Genomic DNA, 18,567 nt, shown 5'->3' on the forward strand with positions numbered 1-18,567 from the left:
GGTGGGTGGACAGACAGATGGATGGATGAAAGGTGGGTGGAGTGGGTGGACAGGGGCTGGGTGGGTGGATAGGTGGGTGGGTGGGAGGATAGGTGGACAGGTGGGTGGGTGGACAGGCGGGTGGGTGGGTGGACAGGTGGGTGGGTGGGTGGATGGATGGATGGGGGAATGGAGGAAGGCATAGCGGGAAAAGAAAGAAGGAATGTCAACTTTTTAGTTACTGGCAGCTAGAAATACAAGCCCAAAGTGACTTTGACTTTGCTCACCTTACATATTTGTAAAGACAATGAGAAATTTAGAAGGTGCTGTTCATTGTATAAATGCCAGTGTACTATTCACTGTTAGCTGATAGGTCTATTCAATGAAGGGATGGAAGAGAGAAGTTAAATGATTAGGTCAGCTGGTGAGTCTATGCAGATGGGAGAATTAAGTTCCATGTCTTACAATGCAATTAAAAAAGAGTTCCTTGACTCTTCAGGTATGGAAAAAAAATTTTTTTGAGACTAAGTCTTGCTCTGTCACCAGGCTGGAGTGCAGTGGTGCAATCTCAGCTCATTGCAACCTCCGTTTCCTGGGTTCAAGTGATTCCCCTGCCTCAGTCTCCAGAGTAGCTGGGACTACAGGTGCACGCTACCACACCTGGCTAATTTTTTGTATTTTGGTAGAGATGGCGTTTCACCATTTTGGCCAGGATGGTCTCAATTTCCTGAACTTGTGATCCACCTGCCTCGGTCTCCCAAAGTATTGGGATTACAGACATGAGCCATCGTACCCAGTCAACTCTTTTTAAAAGAAGTAAAAAGTAAGTACCCCAACAACATGCAATAGATAGAAAAACCCAATACAATTTTCTAAGGTTCTCAGGCAAGGGCACACATTCACAAAACACAGGAAATATCCCTTATTTCATTTTGAGAACAGCTCATTGCTCCTATTCTTACAGGTCAAGAGAATACAGAGGACATTTAACTTTGGTCTTAGGTCAACTGCAAGCCCAGAAATAGAATCCACATTTCAAACCTACATCCATGTGGTTATGCCCCCTTCCTCTTAAGAATGCAAGGGTGAATTTTATTATAAATATATCTCTGTTTCTTTAGAGATCCAGTCATTTTCAGGTGCCTGGGTTGTCATGCTGTGAAATTCCAAAGCAAACACACATCTTTTAGTCCATTCCCAGACGGTTTGGCTGCTGCCATCCAATCGACTCCCAGACCACACGCACCATTCATACATACGTAGTCTCAGCGGCTAAGTTCCTTAAACATAGATTACCTGAAATCATCATTCATAATGACAGTGAAATCAATAGCAAGATATTCTGAAAAAAAAAATAAACATATAAATGCACTGTGGTAAAGAATCCAGTTTGCGATTGTGCTATACCAGTTCTCAGCTGGGGCAACTGTACCCCCAGGGAAGATAACGAGGCTATGTCTGGAGACATTTTTAGCTGACATAACTGGGGGTTGCTACTGGAATCTAAAGGGTAGAGAGGCCTGGAATGCTGCTAAACACCCTGCAATGCACAGACATGCCCTGCACAAGAAAAAATTACCCATCGTAACAAACCAATGTGTCTCCAGACAGCTTCCCCCAAGAAAGAATTATCCATCCTAACACATCATGAATGCCCTCTTGAGAAACTCTGCAGTAAACATGACAATTTCCTAAGTAATTTTAAATAGTGGATATCTAAGAAAACTTGTTTCTTCTCTTTGGGCCTATTGTCTTACAAGTCATTGACAGGATAATTAAAGATGACCATGAATGTGAAAAAGGAAGGGTCTATTTGTTGAACACCTGCCAAAGAGTAGGCACTATAGATGTTTTCTGTATTTGTTTTCTATTGCTGCTTCACAAATTATCACAAATTCAGCAGCTTAAAAACACCCAATTATTTTATTTATTTATTTTTGAAACAAAGTCTTGCTCTGTTGCCCCCGGCTGGAGTGTAGTGGCACAATCTTGGCTCACTGCAACTTCCACCTCCCTGGTTCAAGCAATTTTCCTGCTTCACCCTCCAGAGTAGCTGGGACTACAGGCATGCACCACCACACCCAGCCAATTTTTGTATTTTGGGTAGAAATGGGGTTTCACCATATTGGCCAGACTGATCTTCAACTTCTGACCTCGTGATCCACCCACTTCGGCCTCCCAAAATGCGTGGATTACAAGTGTAAGCCACCGTGCCTGGCCAAAAACATCCAATTATTAACTCACAGTTGTGCAAGTCTGAAGTGTACGTACGGTGTGACTGTGTTCTCTGCTTAGGGTCTTCAGGATGTCACCCAGCCTACATTCCTTTTTGGAGGCTCCAAGAAAGAATCCACTGCTAAGCTGACTCAGGCTGTTGGCAGAATACACTTCCCTCTGGTTGTAGGACTGAGGTCCCATTTCCCTCCTGTCAGCTAGGGGTCACTCAGCACTTTGACATCCCCTCCCCACTCCCTGAGCCCCACGTTCCCTGTGATATGGCCTCTTCCATCTCCAAAGTCCACAATGGAGAATTTCTCATATGCTAAATCCCTCTTGCTATGAACTTCTGACTTCTCTTCTCTTTGACCTCTAGACCCAAATTTAAAGGGCTCATGTAATTAGGTCAAAACTGCCTGGAAAATCTTCCTAAGATTAACTGATTTGCACTCACGGCTATATCTGTGAAAACTCCTCCCCAGCAACTGAATACTGGAGAAAGTGTCCGTATACCAGCAGCCAGCAATCTTGGGGGCTATCTTAGAAGTCCACCTTGCCAGGCATGGTTGCTCACGCCTGTAATCCCAGCACTTTGGGAGGCCAAGAGGGGCTGAATCATGAGGTCAGGACTTCGAGATCAGCCTGGCCAACATGGTAAAACCCCATCTCTACTAAAAATACCAAAAAAATTAGCTGGACCTGGTGGTAGGTACCTGTAATCCCAGCTACTTGGGAGGCTGAGGAAGGAGAATCACTTAAAAGGTGGAGGTTGCAATGACCCCAGATTGCGCCAGTGTACTCCAACCTGGGTGAGAGTGTGAGACTCTGTCCAAAAAAAAAAAAAAAAAAAAAGTTGATCTCCTACATTTTTAACACATGATCTTAATTCTCACAGCACCCCTTCAAAGCCTATTTTTTTTCCATCCCCACTTGACAGACAACTAGATTCTCAGACAATTTGATAATTTCCCAAAGCTGGGTGAAGGGTATGTGGTAACTCTCTGTATATATTTTGCAACTCATAAATCTAATTATTTCAAAATAATGTGTCTTCAAAAGACATTTCTCCAAGATCACATAACTAGCATCTGAACATACCATCCTGCCCTGTTAAACTATGGCACCACCATGTCCAAGATGATTGCATCTCTAAAACCCATAACATCCACCTAGCCCATGGTTTCTCAAACTTAACTGTGCATTAGGACTACCCTGGCAAGTCCTAAAAAAAACACAGATCGTTGGGCCCCATCCTCAGACATTCTGCTCTCATTGTTCTGCCCGAGCATAAGCATCTGTGTTTTTTAAAGCTTCTTGCACGAAGAATCGCTCTTTGAGACCTATGTGCTAGTCATACGCACCGTTACATACATAATATTAAAAAGACGTGAGTAGTTGTTTGACACACACAAGAGACTTTACAAGGACGGAATTCATTGCACTTCAATGTATATTCCTGGAAAACAATGACAGCAGAACCCTGCGACAGAATGTAGAGATATTCATTAGCATATTTAAAGAGTGAAAGTGCACGGTAGTAATATTTTCTTTCCATTATGTCTCTGCACAGCATAAAACAGACCTAGACTCAATAATTAATGCAGGAACAAAGGCTGCATGCAGTATTCACCCACAGAAAACTAATTTTGAGTAACACTTCATTTACCTTCTAGAAGAGGTAAAGTTAAACAGAAAAAGGAGATGAAGCATTGTAAAATCACAGGGTGATCCTATAGACACTAAAAAGCACTCTGTTGTAGGAGAACTCAGTAAATCAGCAGAAAGATAATCTCCTTTTACCAGCTTATCTCAATCCCTTTCAAGCGCCGTCTCTCAAATAGGGTATGCACATAGCTGACTTGTAGTAAATTAGTGATGTGCACTATATAATTTATATTAGAAAGCATGCCCCCTTGACTTGCAGTGGTAATAAGGGCAGATAAAATATTCCAAAGCTCCAGCGGCATGAATAAGCAATCAAAAGAATTCAGCTGAAAACAAAATCCTTAGATACATCAAAAGCATCCCTTCAGGAGAGGTGAGCTTGCTGTCCAGACAGAACACTCTCACCAGACTTGTATTATGGTATTTGAGTGTATTTTGCCCTGTAATTGGATAGAAAACCGTGGGAACAGGCTTTCATGGGAAAAACTTGATGTGACTGAAGAGGAACTCCTGGGTTTGTTCACAGAGATGTGTATGACGTCCAAGCAAATGTTTCTGGTCCCAAAAGCTTTATCGTGCAGTGCTATCATTAGGCCTGTTTATATTTAGACTTCAAAAATTAATCAGTACCAATTTCTCTTAAACTGTTTATTGCTGATGATGGGAAAACATGCAATTTCACCAACACACAGGGTCTGCTGGAAATAACTGTTCTAAGCAACTGCCCTAGGCTCATGGAAAACAAGGATGAAATGAGTTCTCAGTAACTTTGCATGTTTTACAACCAAGGTATTAATGATGGTGACACTGGGTGGCTAATGTCAGTATCAGCAAGCCGTATCTGGCCATAGCTAATGTCCCATATGTATCTGACATGTCAGCTTTTCACAAAATAGGTCTCTCTCTCCCTACCTTCCTCATAAAATACACAATCGCATGCAACTAAGAAGAGTCATATATCTCCACGTTATTTTCAGCAACACTACAAAAAACCTGGAAGTAAACATTAATTAGAGGGAAATAAATATGCATGCAGCAATTAAAAGGGCAAGATCAATCAATGGGTAGTAATAAAAAAAAACACCTCCAAAATATACATTGTTTTTAAGTATTCCCTCTTCTCCCACCAGAAAAGATGTTTGGGTAATACATTACGTATGTTTTAACCACACACACAGCTTCCAGAAATGATAAGCTCTGGTTTCATGAAGAGTGTCCAGCTGAAAACTGTGGAGTCCTCCGCTTGCTATACATCATTTCAGACCTGCTTCTGTGCATTAATTCACAGATCAATCCATAAATAAAAATATGCTTTCATCTTGTTTGAACACAGAGGCAAATTTAGTGTGGTCCTCTGAGGCTTACGGACAGATGAGAGATGAACTAAAACTCACAACCACACCTACTTCTTCTCAGGTATTATATATAAGGTTCACCTGTGGAGTTACTGCTGAGTAAGTCACAGGAGATACCAGGTACCCAAGGAAGTGCTGAAATCTTCATCTCAGGTGACCCCACAGGCAGAAGGAAGCCAACCAGAAGCAACAAGAGCCAAGAGAAAGAACAGTGGTGACATCATTGGATAGCCTGGATATAGCCCTGCTGAAAGCTAGCCAATTTTAGTACGAGAGAGGAAGGAAGAGATGCAGGGAGATGGGGAGGGAAGGAGAAACGGAGGAGGGAGGGAAGAGAAGAGGGTGAAAGAAAAGGAGGAAGGGAGAGAGAGAGGAAGGAGGGAGGTGGGGAGGCAGGAAAGGAAGAAAGGAGAGAGAAAAGGAGGGAGAAGGGAGGAAAGGGAAGAAGGGGAGAAGGATAGACGAAGGAAGGGATGAATTAGGAAGGTGATCCCAGAGCCAAAACATACATTTTATGCTTAGCATAGCCTGAGATGGACTTTTCTGCTTGCAACAGAGAGTCTTATAATATATAAACAAGAACAATCTCTACATTTTAATTCTCACTAGTCACCCTGCTTCCCTCCTTAGAAGACCTACCAGATAATGCCAGTTTGTGCATTGACAGTCACACTTACATGATATGGTGCATTCCACAAAGCAAAAACAACTCTCCTAGAGAGGTGCAGGCAGTCCTGTTTCCACTGAAGGTCCTGTTCAGACACCTTGAAGACAATGACTCTCAGTTCCCCATATGTGAAGCTTTTCTTCCCTTTATTAAACATGAATCCTCAGGCTCTACCCAGGACCTGCTGAATTTTCAGAGGTATGACCTAAACACACATACATACATACACACATATATATATATATATATATATATATATATATATATATATGTGTGTGTATGTATATTCCAGTGCCCAGGTCCTTTTGAAGTGCCTTACTAAAAAAATTGCTACCTTAGACATTAACTACTTAGAATGTCACCTGGCAGTTAAATATTCTAAAGGCCTACCTGTGTGTTTTAGCTGAATGTCTTCTCAATGGCTCCAGTGTTAACAGTCAGAGTGCTCAATAAATATTAACTTAATAAATGTTTTTATCTAGGCTGAAACTCTCTTCTGCCTGTAAGAACCATCAGCAGTCAATTCTGAAAACTATACAAAAGAAGGCCTGCAATCATGATGATTAGTACTGTATCCTCATCACAACCAATATTATTACTATGTGCCATGTAATATTGGCTGTAATAATGATATGGTAGTAATATCATTCTAAGTATGCACACAGAATATTTTTCTTTAAATTAAGCATCCATAACCCCCATGGGAAAAGTACTGGCATGATCCTCAACTTATCACTGAAGAAATAAAGCACAGTCAGGGTAAAGAGTCTTACCTGTGTTATGTAGCTAATAAAGGCAAGAGACGGAAATTCAGAGTCAGCCCAAAGACATGACACTATGCTGCTTCATCATACATGAATTGATGCAAATCATCATCTGTTTGCTGATACTCTTCTTTGATTCTTTTTCTCTCATTCTATGTCTTCAGTTAATAAAGCAGTGGTTACTTTCCCCTCCCACAAGATCTCCAAACATTCCCACAAGGAGAATTGCCAATATCAAAATGTCCGTTTCCTGTTCTGACAGGGATGCACTTTAAAACGCCTTAAAGCGGCCTGGCACAGTGGCTCACGCCTGTAATTCCAGCACTTTGGGAAGGGGCAGGTGGATCACAAGGTCAAGAGATTGAGACCATCCTGGCCAACGTGGTGAAACCCCATCTCTACTAAAAATACAAAAATTAGCTGGGCATGGTGGTGTGCTCCTGCAGTCCCTGCTACTAGGGAGGCTGAGGTAGGAGAATTGCTTGAACCCGGGAGGTGGAGGTTGCAGTGAGCCGAGATCACGCCACTGCACTCCAGCCTGGCAAAAAAAAAAGGGTCTTAAGGCAAGACAGGGACGGTAGCTGGTAAAGAGAGAGAGAGACTATATGTGAGTTGTGGGTGAGTTTAATGGCCATTTCCTTCCCAGACCTTCTCCTAGTTCAAAGTCAAGGCTAATGAGGCATGGAGCTTCCACTGAATACCAAGCTAAGCAGTCACAAGTCTTCACAAACTTATGAGACAAAGAGAGGATTACCATTCCCACTTTACAGATGAGAAAACCAAGGGCCAGAGACAAGAAGGAAGCCCAGTACTTTCAACACAGAATGTAGGGAGCCTGACGGCTTAGTGGCCATACCCAAAAAGGCAGCCAGCATAGGCAGGAAGGACTGGCCTTTCAGCCTCCCATGTGAGACCCTCAAACTGGCCTTAGTCACCTTGGGGTCCTGCTCTCTGTTAAGAACCTTGGCTATTCTTTTTAAAAAGGAGTTCAGTCTGGTATTTTGCTACAAGTTTGTTATGAGCAAATAATTCTCCTTACAAATCATGTCCAAAGAGGAGGAAGTCCAAAACAAAACAAAACAAAAAACTTTTTACCCTTTCTTGATGAATTAACAGGCTAAGAAAACATCACTGATTTCAGTTAGCCTGTCTCACACAACATGTAAATGCAAACCAGTCTAATCCTTAACTTCACATGATCCTCTCAAGTGACTGAAAAGTTCCAAGGGGGTGTATGTAATTCAACAAAACCCTGCTAGCTAACAAGGCCCTCCAAAGCAGCAGAGCTTAGTTTCTTTCTGCTCACCATGGACTAAGGTCATTTAACTTCAGCCCTTTTATGAATGGAAATCAGCTTTGTAAAGACCGTTTGGCAGGCAGTGACCAGCAACAGACGACTCAATGACTGAGCTTTCTGAGTCATAAAATACTTTTGAAAAGGGGAGATCAAAGCGTCCCTACCGCCTATTGAAATCCAATTGCTTCCAAAGTTCTGCAAGAACCCAAGCTCTCTGGAGAATGGGTCACTGCAGTCGTAGTCTAAAAAAGGCCACCACTAAAAAAAGATACAATGGGGACATTAGGGCAGCCAGCCATGGGGGAGAAACGCCACTTACGGTTTAATTGTTGGGGACAAAGAAAAGAGAAACGAAGGGAAACCATGTGACAAAATTGGATGATGCATCAGGGATGGAGGCTGGAGGGGTTCTCATGGCAGCCCTGATCATGGTACACCCTCCGCTGGGAGCCTCAGATGCAGTGCTAAGGCTGATGGTAACCAGACACCAGCCAGAAGATCCAACAGAAACAGCAAAGCAGTCCACCACTCTTGCCAGCTGGGCCTTCACTGAGTTATTCATCAATGGTAAACTCACCCATGTATTACAGAGCTGGGCAGAAATGCAGTATGAGTGACAGTTTTTATGTCTTTTTATTCAATCTGCACATGAAGAATGAAGCTTGGTTTAGAATTTCTCAAGCAAGGGGTGCATTTCCCCAACTGGAACACATGTCAGGTGAAAGTAAAATGCAAATAATCTCAGACTTAGGAACTGTTCTTTTAAGGTGAACTGCAGAACCGTGGTACAAGATGTTGATGGAAGTGTTGTTCAAAAAGAGAAGGAGTAGGCCAGGCACGGTGGCTCACACTTGTAATCCCAGCACTTTGGGAGGCTGAGGCAGGCGGACTACCTGAGGTCAGTAGTTCAAGACTAGCCTGGCCAACATGATAAAACCACGTCTCTACTAAAAATACAAAAAAAATTTATCTGGGCAAGGTGGTGGGTGCCTGTAATCCCAGCTGCTTGGGAGGCTGAGGCTGGAGAATCGCTCGAACCCAGGAGACAGAGGTTGCGGTGAGCCAAGATTGTGCACTGCACTCTAGCTTGGGCAACAGAGCAAGACTCCATCTCAAAAAAAAGAAAAAAAAAAAAAAGAGGAATGGTCAAATTAGTATGGAAATCCTACCTCTTGGCACGTCACAATGCATATTAGTGTATTAAAAGGTACAAAATATATTAAAGATGTTTGTTTAGCACCTCTAAATTTTCCCTAAGTTGTATGACCATAAAATACTTTTATTCCTGGGGCATCTCTTAATAGTTAAAAATTAATACATAATATTATAATACCTGTTTTTGGAACCATTGCATTGATGCTTTTCATATCACCACCAAAATGTGAAGAGGTGCTCCTTGGTGGGCAGTGGGGGGGGGGGGGGGGTGGGTGCTGACTGGCCAAACAAGTTAGGGAAACTCTAGGTTTAAACAGAGTTAAACAATGTCTTTAATATAGGACATTTCTGACTTGTTAATATGTGAATATGCATTGTACAGCTCGGAGAGGTGGCATTTTGGCAATAATCTGACCATCTCCTTTTTCTAAAGCCATACTGTGTAAACTCCTGGTTCCTGGTTTGAGTCGCAACTTGGTTCACAATTAAAAAGAGCAATTTCCAGGTCTAAAAGTATTGCTCCATCCCCTCCCCTGGATTGTAAGCTGCACGATCTGGCTCTAACATCCATCTTGTTGATAAGCTTCATCCACTATGCTCTCAACAATGCTGACACAACAGAGGCTAATAGTTGTTGAATAAAAAAAATAATGGGGTCAGGTGTGGTGGCTCATGTCTGGTGATCCCACCACTCTGGGAAGCCAAGGCAGGAAGACTATGTGAGCCCAGAAGTTCGAGACCAGCCTGGGCAACATGGCAAAACTCCACCTCTACAAAAAATACAAAAATTAGCCAGATGTGGTGGTACGTGTCTATAGTCCCAGCCACCTGGCGGCTGGGCTGGGAGGATTGCTTAAGCCTGGGAAGTTGAGACTCCAGTGAGCTATAATTATACCACTGCACTCAAGCCTGGATGACAGGGTAAGACCCTGTCTCTAAAAAAATAATAATAAAAAATGATGAATCAATGTGTCTTTCTAACAAATTCCAAAAATACAAGCATTTTCGCTAAGAGGTTCTCAAGTATTAGTATGCTATCAGAATCATTTGGAGAATTAAAAATATACTTTCCTGTGCCCAGCCTCTCTGAGCTTCTGCTGTAGACAAAGGAATTCACATTTTCAGCACTTCCAGTGAAGCTAATCATAGCTGAACAAGCTCTGAAAATCACTGTCCTGACAAAAAGGATCACTAAGAATATTTTTGAGCAGCAGAATATCTTAGAACTCTCAGTACATAGGAAGAAAGAAGCAAGTTTGTTCTCTTGGAAGACAAAATTAAGAAATACAGGTAAAAACTTCAAGATTGTAGTTCAACGGCAAGATGTAGAGTCTCCCTCCAATGTCACAGCTTGCTGGATGTAATGACTTTCTCATCTCTGGGCTAGTCAGAGGGAGGATGACAGACATTGCAGATCATGATTAGATTAGGCTGATCTATACCTCTGAGATTCTGGGACAAAGGCTGCAAATCCCAATACCTTCACAGATTATAGGGCCACCAGACACAGAAACAGGGGTGACCTTTTCTAGGTTACATGTATAAAGGTATTCAAAAATTTTTAAACAATCATCCCTAAACCTAACAGTAGGCAGTATTTACTCAGGGAAGTATGCAATCCCTGTTTCATCAATTATTCCAAGTAAGTAATAACTACCTCAACTCCAGAATAAAGTGAGACCTGTGAGTTTGCAGGGGAGGCAGGTGCATTTTAATAATTTTTTACAAATATTTCAAACAGGTAAATTCTGAATTATTGAAGCAAATACTCTGCTAGTAAAATTTTAGCTGGAGTATGTACACATGCATGTCTGCTTGCGTGTATGTACGTACATATGTATTCACTATTATAACCATTTTACAATTTTTCTCTTTCTTTGGGGCTTCTCTAGCAGTCAAGATAATGGTAGATTCCTATTAGTACTTTGTCAAATCATTTGAAGGTAACATTACTTTTCTAATATATATAGCATGCATACCAGAAAATTGCTATCACATCCAAAAAGATCCTGAGGCCAGTGGCCTGGCCTCACTCAGAGAAATACTCATATATAATCAGATGAAGAAGTTTCATTTCCCAGTCATTCATCTCTTCTCAGTCTCTGTCTTATGGAAGAAGAGTGGCTGTCTCTCCTGGCATGTTAACTTGATGGGTCTCTCCAACAAGCCTGTTAAAGTCTTGTTCCTTTCCTGCACTCCGGAATCATCTACTATTCTGAATCTATTACTATAGCTGCTCATTAATTTTAGAGGAGTTATGAACCCCTGATTAACCAAAGAAGCAGAGCGATGTCTTTATGTTAAAAAAAAAAAAAATGCATCCAATTTCATTAACCATCAGAATAATGCAAACTACACCCATAGTGTGGTACTACTTCACACCTACAAACAGGACAGCTAAAATGGAAAAAGAGACAATATCAAGTGTTCAGGAAGATTTGGAGCAACTAGAACTCTCATACACCAGTGATTAGAATTTAAATTAGTACAACCACTTTGAAAAGCTGCTTGTCAGTACTCACTAAAGCTGAACATACACAGGTTGAATAGCCCTAATCCAAAAATTTGAAATCTGAAATGCTCCAAAATCTTAAACTTTTGAGTACTGATAGGACACTCAAAGAAAATGCTTATTGGAGCATTTCAGACTTTTGTATTAGAGATGCTCAACCACAATATATTCTGCAAATATTCAAAAATCCTCAAATTGAAAAACACTTGTGGTCCCAAACATTTCAGATAAGGAATACTGAATTTATACATACCCTGTGACTCAACAACTTTATTCTTAGGCATGTGTCCAACAGAATGCATCCATAAGTTCATCAAAATGCATACACGAAAATGTTCAGTCCTAACAGCCCCAAACTGTTGGTGGGGGTGTAAATTAGTTCAACCAATGTGGAAAGCAGTATGGCAATCTTTCAAGGAGCTAAAAGCAGAACCATTTGACCCAGCAACCCCATTACTAGGTATGAGTTCAACCACTGTAGAAAGCAGTATGACAATTTTTCAAAGAGCTAAAAGAAGAACTACCATTCGACCCAGCAATCTTATTACTAGGTATTGGACAAATATAAATCATTCTACCATAAAGACACATGCATGTAAATATTTACTGCAGCACTATTCACCATAGCAGAGGCATGGAATCTACCAAAATGCCCATCAATGACAGACTGGATAAAGAAAATGTGGTACATATACACCATGAAATACTATGCAGCCATAGAAATGAATGACATCATGTCTTTTGCAGGAACATGGATGGAGAGGAAGTCTATTATCATTAGCAAACAAAGGCAGGAACAGAAATCCAAATCCCACATGTTCTCACTTGTGAGTGGGAGCTACATGATGAGAACTCATGAATTTAAGAAGGTAACAACAGACACTAGGGTCTACTTGGGGGTGGAGGATGGGAGAAGGGAGAGGAACAGAGAAGGAAACCATCGGGCACTGGGCTGAATACCTGCGTGATGAAGTAATCTATACAACAAACCCCTGTGACATGAGTTCACCTATGTGACAAAACTTTACTTGTACCCCTGAACCTAAAGTCTAAAAATTAGATAAAAACATTGTGAAATCTCCATACACACAAATTTTATGATTCTACCTCTGTAAAATTTTGATAATATTCATCTGTTACTATGAGATTATTAATGAACCAATTGATGAGATTTCCCATCACTCACAGAGTGGAGTCCTGAGACTGCTAACCCTGAGGAGGGTACGTTTTGCTGAAAAGAGAACACCTCTACAGCAATTATTCCCTGCCAGGAACTGCTGTAGCACTTTCCACATAAAAAGTCATTGAATCCCCACTGCCCTATGATGTAAACTCTTGTTATTCCCATCTTAAAGAAACTAAGGCATAGTTAGCTCTACTTAACATAGAGTTAAATAATTTGTCTAAGGTCCTATGAGTAAGTGCTGGTGTGGGAATTAGAACCTGGGCAGGCTGCTTTTAAACTGGAATGAGATCGTTTAAGTCACCATGGTGAGTTGTCTAAACTCCTCCTTCAGATACTGGAATAGGCAGAAGAAAGAGAAATAAAAAGGGGATACCAAAGAAAGAGCAGGAGATCTGCCACAACAAAACAAAAAACCAAGATACATTCACGTGTGCATACACACATAGGCATGTAGGGCCACGTTCATCATTTTAAATAGACCAAGGAAAGAATACCCTGATTGTGGCTGTGATGAAAGATTTTAGCTACATTTCGTGCCACAATACAGAGGGGAAAAAAAGTTAAAAAGTAACTGAAAGTTTCAACTAACAAAGAATATGGGAATCCTCATTTACCGGCACCCAAGTCACCTCTCTTGCTTTGTGCCATGATGTACCGTGTACATTACTAACTACATCCTCAGTTGGGCTTGCTCCCATTTTCCTTCTTCTGGCCATGTCAGAGCATAATCACCCTGTGTCTCAACACACACAAACTCTTCTGCCAGTTCAAAACACTTCACTCACAACACAGAATGAAATCAACCCAGAACAACATTTACCGCCTCGTATATTTGATTGAATACTGAGAAAAGTATCATTACATTGATATTCTTGGCCTGGTGCTCAGCAGATGAGGATTACATAGGGAGGAAATAACATTGTCCTAAATGCTTTTAAAAGGTTCTGCGTCCCTGGATGCCACACTGAATCCCGCCAGCCCAGGAACACACCACACCACATTCTAAAAGGATGTCTTCTGTGAGCAGGACACCAGCAGCAGATTAGTTCAAAGGAAACAAAAGGCCTCCCTTCAGTAAAGTGAAGGTTGAGGTCTTACCAGGGCTACTGAATGCAATTTCACATTGAAATACAGTTTTCCCATTTCAAAGCCATGTAGATGCATGCAGCTTGCTAGATTTATAGAATGCCTGATCTCCCGGGACTTTACAAAGCGAATGGCATCCATCAAGTTAATTTCCTTGGGGATCATCTCAAACATGGAGAATGAAACGTCCCAGACCATTAAACATCAAAAGAATGTTCTAAATGGTAATTAAAGTTCTATTATATTTTCTTTTTCTGGGAGCAGATTAGATTAATTCAATTGAGAATATTAGCAGTATCAAGGCTGACAATGTGAATATGTGGATTTGGCTGGAAGAGCACTTATATTGCAGACATCTGTTCACAAAACGCGAAGGAGGGAGTTCCACTCAGAATGGGGCGTACTTACCAAGCCAGCACACGTAGACACGGCGACAGAGGAGGAGCTGTCATTTCTGATAAATCCCTGATAGAAACATTGCTGCACCTTGGGTTTCTGAGTCTCTGAAGCACCATCTTTTCCAAGTACCTGGACAATAAAGTGACTGCTCAAAATCGCCGAGGGCTTAAGTTCTAAGTGCAGTTCCTGTCCAAATGCTGAAAATTGGTAGTGCAGGGAGCTTCTGGCATTCTGCGCCGATCGCTTTTTCCTGCCGTTGTGCAAAATGTCGTGTGAAATATATGACCCGCCTGAGTCTACTTCTACTGGAGTGACAAAGACGTAATCTGCAATAGGAAAAGTTGAGCTGTCAGCACCCAGAGCCCACAATTCCAAATGGTCACTTTCCAGCAAGCTGGCAAAGAACACCACAAAGCTCAAAGGTGTCTCTGTTCCTGTTGCCTTGCACCTAGATTAAATTTAATTCAGAGCAGGGCGGGAAGCAGGAGACCCATCTCCACAATGAATTTGCCATAGACATTTCTATAGGAGCTAAAACGCCATGCCCGATTTTGATAAATTTCATGGATGTCCATGGAAAATGTCACACCTATCATTGTTTGGACAGGGATTTGGAACATTCTTTTGATGTTTAACGGTCTGGGCCTTTTAAAATATTGGACACAGAGCCATTCATTAATTTTTTGGAAAATTAATAAAAAACTACAAAATCAGGAGTTTTTCTTCAAGGAGGTTAATTTCTCTGTGCTTAAACTGAATAGGGGGAATATTGGGAGAGGCAGAGTTTAAATTTCAAGTCATAACGCACAGTGTGGGGTAGCTTCAGATGATATTTCACATCACTAACTAGCAACAACATTTTCTTATTTCCAAAGTTATTTATGTGTGATCAGAAAACTTCAGCACTTGCATCAGTCACCCTTAGCATTTTACTATGAGCTTTCACAGGGATGGTCCCATTTAATTGCATAAACTACAGCACATGCACAAAAATGCCTCAAAATTGTCAGAACCTTCCCATATAGTCTGATGTGTAAAACTGCTCAGGCATGTTGGCGGGGGAGTGGCAGATCAGGGGACACCTGGAAAGGCATGTTTAAAAATACCTTCACCATTGCTCCCTAGAGCAGCACTGATTGCAGCACGATCCAAAGAAGCGGAGCCAAAATACAACTTGCTATTTGAAAAGCAAAGCCAGCACACTGTTTTCTTTCACCAGTCATTGAAACTGAAAAGCATCATCCCACAAAACAATTTGGAATATGCCCTCTGTGCATTAAGAAATACTCTGCATTTCCACTTTCGAGGCACAGAATGGGAAACTACTTTGGAAAGTGTTTAGAAAGATGTTGAATAACGACGAGGTATGTTTGAGTCACTTGGGTCCCTGGTTACTGGAGGAGGAAAACGAAGAAGAATTTCCCTTTTCCCTAAACAGTCAACAACGTTCCCCTCCTCCAATAAAAAACAACTAAGGAGTAGTGGAACTCCAGTAGCTAGCAAGGATCAATGAGTCATGGTCTAATTAGGCTCACATTTAAGAAAAATATTCCCCCCAATATGACAATAATTTTCCTGTTTATGAAGCATCTGTGACTCTTATTCCTTGGGCGGCTTTCATTTTTATATTCTTTATGTTCTATCACTCCCATTTGTCTTCTTGACCCCCTCCTTTAACTAAAAATGCTATATAAATGACAGACAAATTTTAAAATAATGGGGGAAAAGTTTTTCCCTTCTCTTAAACTTAAAAATCTGAGCCAGACACACAATATTTCTCATCTCTTAAAAATCTGATATATTGCTTTAAAGGGATGTGGCTCTTGATTATGTGCAAGTTCTTAGAGAAAGCCCACCTCCTCCTTCTGTCAAGCTAAAACTCAACTATGAAAACGATTCCTGACATACGCAGGAAGTTTGTTTCTTACTTCCTTGTCCAAAATCATCTGAAACTCTGCCTGCTCTTACTTGGAAGTTTCTGTAGGAGCCTTATCCAGCCAGCCTTCTATGGAATCAGCCATCACCCTCCCCCAGACACCTGCTACCAACTTGTTTCCAAGGGGAGAACAACAGGCTGTTGGTTACATTCAGTCTTTGATGGGAAGAAGGGCAGTCAGCATCACCTGTAAGAAGTGATCTCTGATTGCTCACATCAGGAGCTGATTACGGGTGAGCTTATGCAGCTTACTTACAAGGCAGTGGCTGGGATGGAAGTGGCCTCCAGCCATCTGATCCTGATGGAAGAATGAGGGGTGGTTTTAGAAACTGCAGCCTCTCTGTTTGGACAAAAGGTGAATCCCTTCTCCATGACTCCATCCCGCCCCACTCCCCAATATGACCTCTTGCCCCTGACAGGAAAAGGAGATAATCTTGCAAAACTAAAAATTATGGAATTTTTAAAAATCCAGGTTGAACAGCAAGGTGTTGCTAGACACCTTGAGTCAGGAATCAGGTGTTCTCCCGTAGCTGATGGAAAACAACCAAAACAAGGATTTTCCTCTGGGCTCCACTGGGAAGTGAATAAATGACAGAAGTGAGGGATGTTCTTGAAGTTTGTGGCTGGGGAACGTCAGAAAAGACAGATAAAAGACTCAGAGACCTCCAGTCACCTGCTTTCCTCTCTCTAAAAGTAGCCTCTGGGCATCCAGGACACAAGGGAAACACAAAGGAAAGAAAAAAGAGGTAGAAAAGGAATAGGAGTGGAGAGGAAAATGAGGAAAGATGGAGAGAGGAAAAGGGCTCACATTCTTTCATCTACCACTAAGAATCAGCTTCCCCCACCAAGAGTAAGGAAAGGGAGTTTGAGTGCAGTTAAGATTTCCCCCCTCCCCCTCGTAACAAGCCACCTGTGAAGGAGGGAGAGCATTTTCTTTTATGTGACTTGCAGCTTGGGGCATTGATTCTTTTGATAAGTTCAGTCCTTGCCACCTTCCCCCTTCTCCAAACAGGAACAATTTCCAAGACAGCGCACACCTGCCAGGTTAGGGGGTGTGCTTTTCCATCTTTTCTCCCTTTGGGGGAAGGAAGAGACAAAGTGCTGCGAAAGGCCCTTCTTGGGGGTGGGGGGCAAATACGAACCATCATTTAATCCGCTGGCGCCGCTGTTGCTGTCACTGGCTAAGGCCGCGGCGACCGACGCACAGCAGAGGCAGCACAGCTGGAGCGCCTGCAAGAGAAAAGGTGATATCGCGCGTGAGGGGCGCGGGGGGCTGGCTTCGGGCGCCCCCTGCCACCCGCTATCGGCGCTCTGCTCGGCGGCACCTGCCTTGGCCACACGCCCCAGTCCCGCCGGACCCCTCGGTGGACCCGAACCAGCGGCAGGGAGGGCGCACGCGAGCAGGAGGGCGCACTCCATGGTCAGGTGCGGGCGCGGCAGCTGCGGGTGGCCGGACGCGGCGGGAGGAGCGCACGGGCGGCACGCATTCTCTCCACGGCCCGGGAGCTCTGCGCCCCAGGTGCGGCTCCAGGTGAGAGCCGCCGCCGTTCACATCGCAGCGGGGGCGCGCTGGGACCTCCCCTCCTCCGGCCGCCTGCGCGTCCTCCCTTCTCCCCGCGCGGGCCTGCTGAGCTGCTGTTTGCGGCACCCCAGGGAGTGCGGGGGGCTCCCTGGGCCGAGACTGAAGCGCAGACGACTGGGAGACTCTGCCGGTGCCTGCTCGCCTGTCTGTGCGTCTGTCTGTGTCGGTGCGAGCGTCTGAGGCTACCGGGAAGGCAGCGCCAGCTGGCTCCCCTAGCGCGCCGGAGTCGAGCGCCCGCCTCTCCACCGCGCGGTGATTGGCGACCAGCGGCTCCCGGGCTCGTCCGAGCCCCCGGGCTGGTGCAAGGGCGTGGGATTCCCGGCTCCAGCTCCGAGGGAGGGGGCGAAGGGGGCGGGGAGGCTGGGTGGGAGTGAGGGGAAGGGAGGGACCGACCGCCGAGAAAGGAGAGGAGCGCCCAGGGTCAGGCTTGGAAAACGTAATTTAAGCGCACAGGGAGATGAGTTCAGAAGAGGAAAGGCTCAGGTGAGTGGCGCGACTTCTTTCGCTGCCTATGTAGACTTCTCATTTTCAACTCCTCTGGCAAAGAGTCAGGATGGCGCCCTCAACACCTCCGAAGTGCTGGGAGCTATTCTCTGCTTTATCTCATTTGCCTCAGGCCCTATCCTTTTTCAGGTAAGATTATTAATTCCTTGATAAAGATGAGGAAAAGGAGGCGCAGATGCGCACAAGATAGCCTCTCTTCCCAGAGTCAGCAAATCTGAGTCATCCCAGAAGACCAGAACAATGAGCCTGTCGCTGTCTGCAGC

General features: G+C 43.3%; 1 protein-coding gene across 1 annotated transcript in view; it reads right to left on the bottom strand.

The window, feature by feature from the left end:
• Positions 1-17,464, bottom strand: part of ADAMTS18 (ADAM metallopeptidase with thrombospondin type 1 motif 18) — a 162,273-nt gene extending 144,809 nt beyond the window's left edge. Inside the window, exons 1-2 of the mRNA XM_017541843.2 lie at positions 17,361-17,464; positions 14,292-14,608 (exon numbers count right to left, since the gene is read on the bottom strand). The gene's annotated coding sequence lies outside the window, so the exon portion shown is untranslated. The remainder of the gene's footprint in view (positions 1-14,291; positions 14,609-17,360) is intronic.
• Positions 17,465-18,567: the final 1,103 nt, after the last annotated feature.

This window comes from Cebus imitator, unplaced genomic scaffold, assembly GCF_001604975.1.
Source record: "Cebus imitator isolate Cc_AM_T3 unplaced genomic scaffold, Cebus_imitator-1.0 Scaffold137, whole genome shotgun sequence".
NCBI classification, from domain to species: Eukaryota; Metazoa; Chordata; class Mammalia; order Primates; family Cebidae; genus Cebus; species Cebus imitator.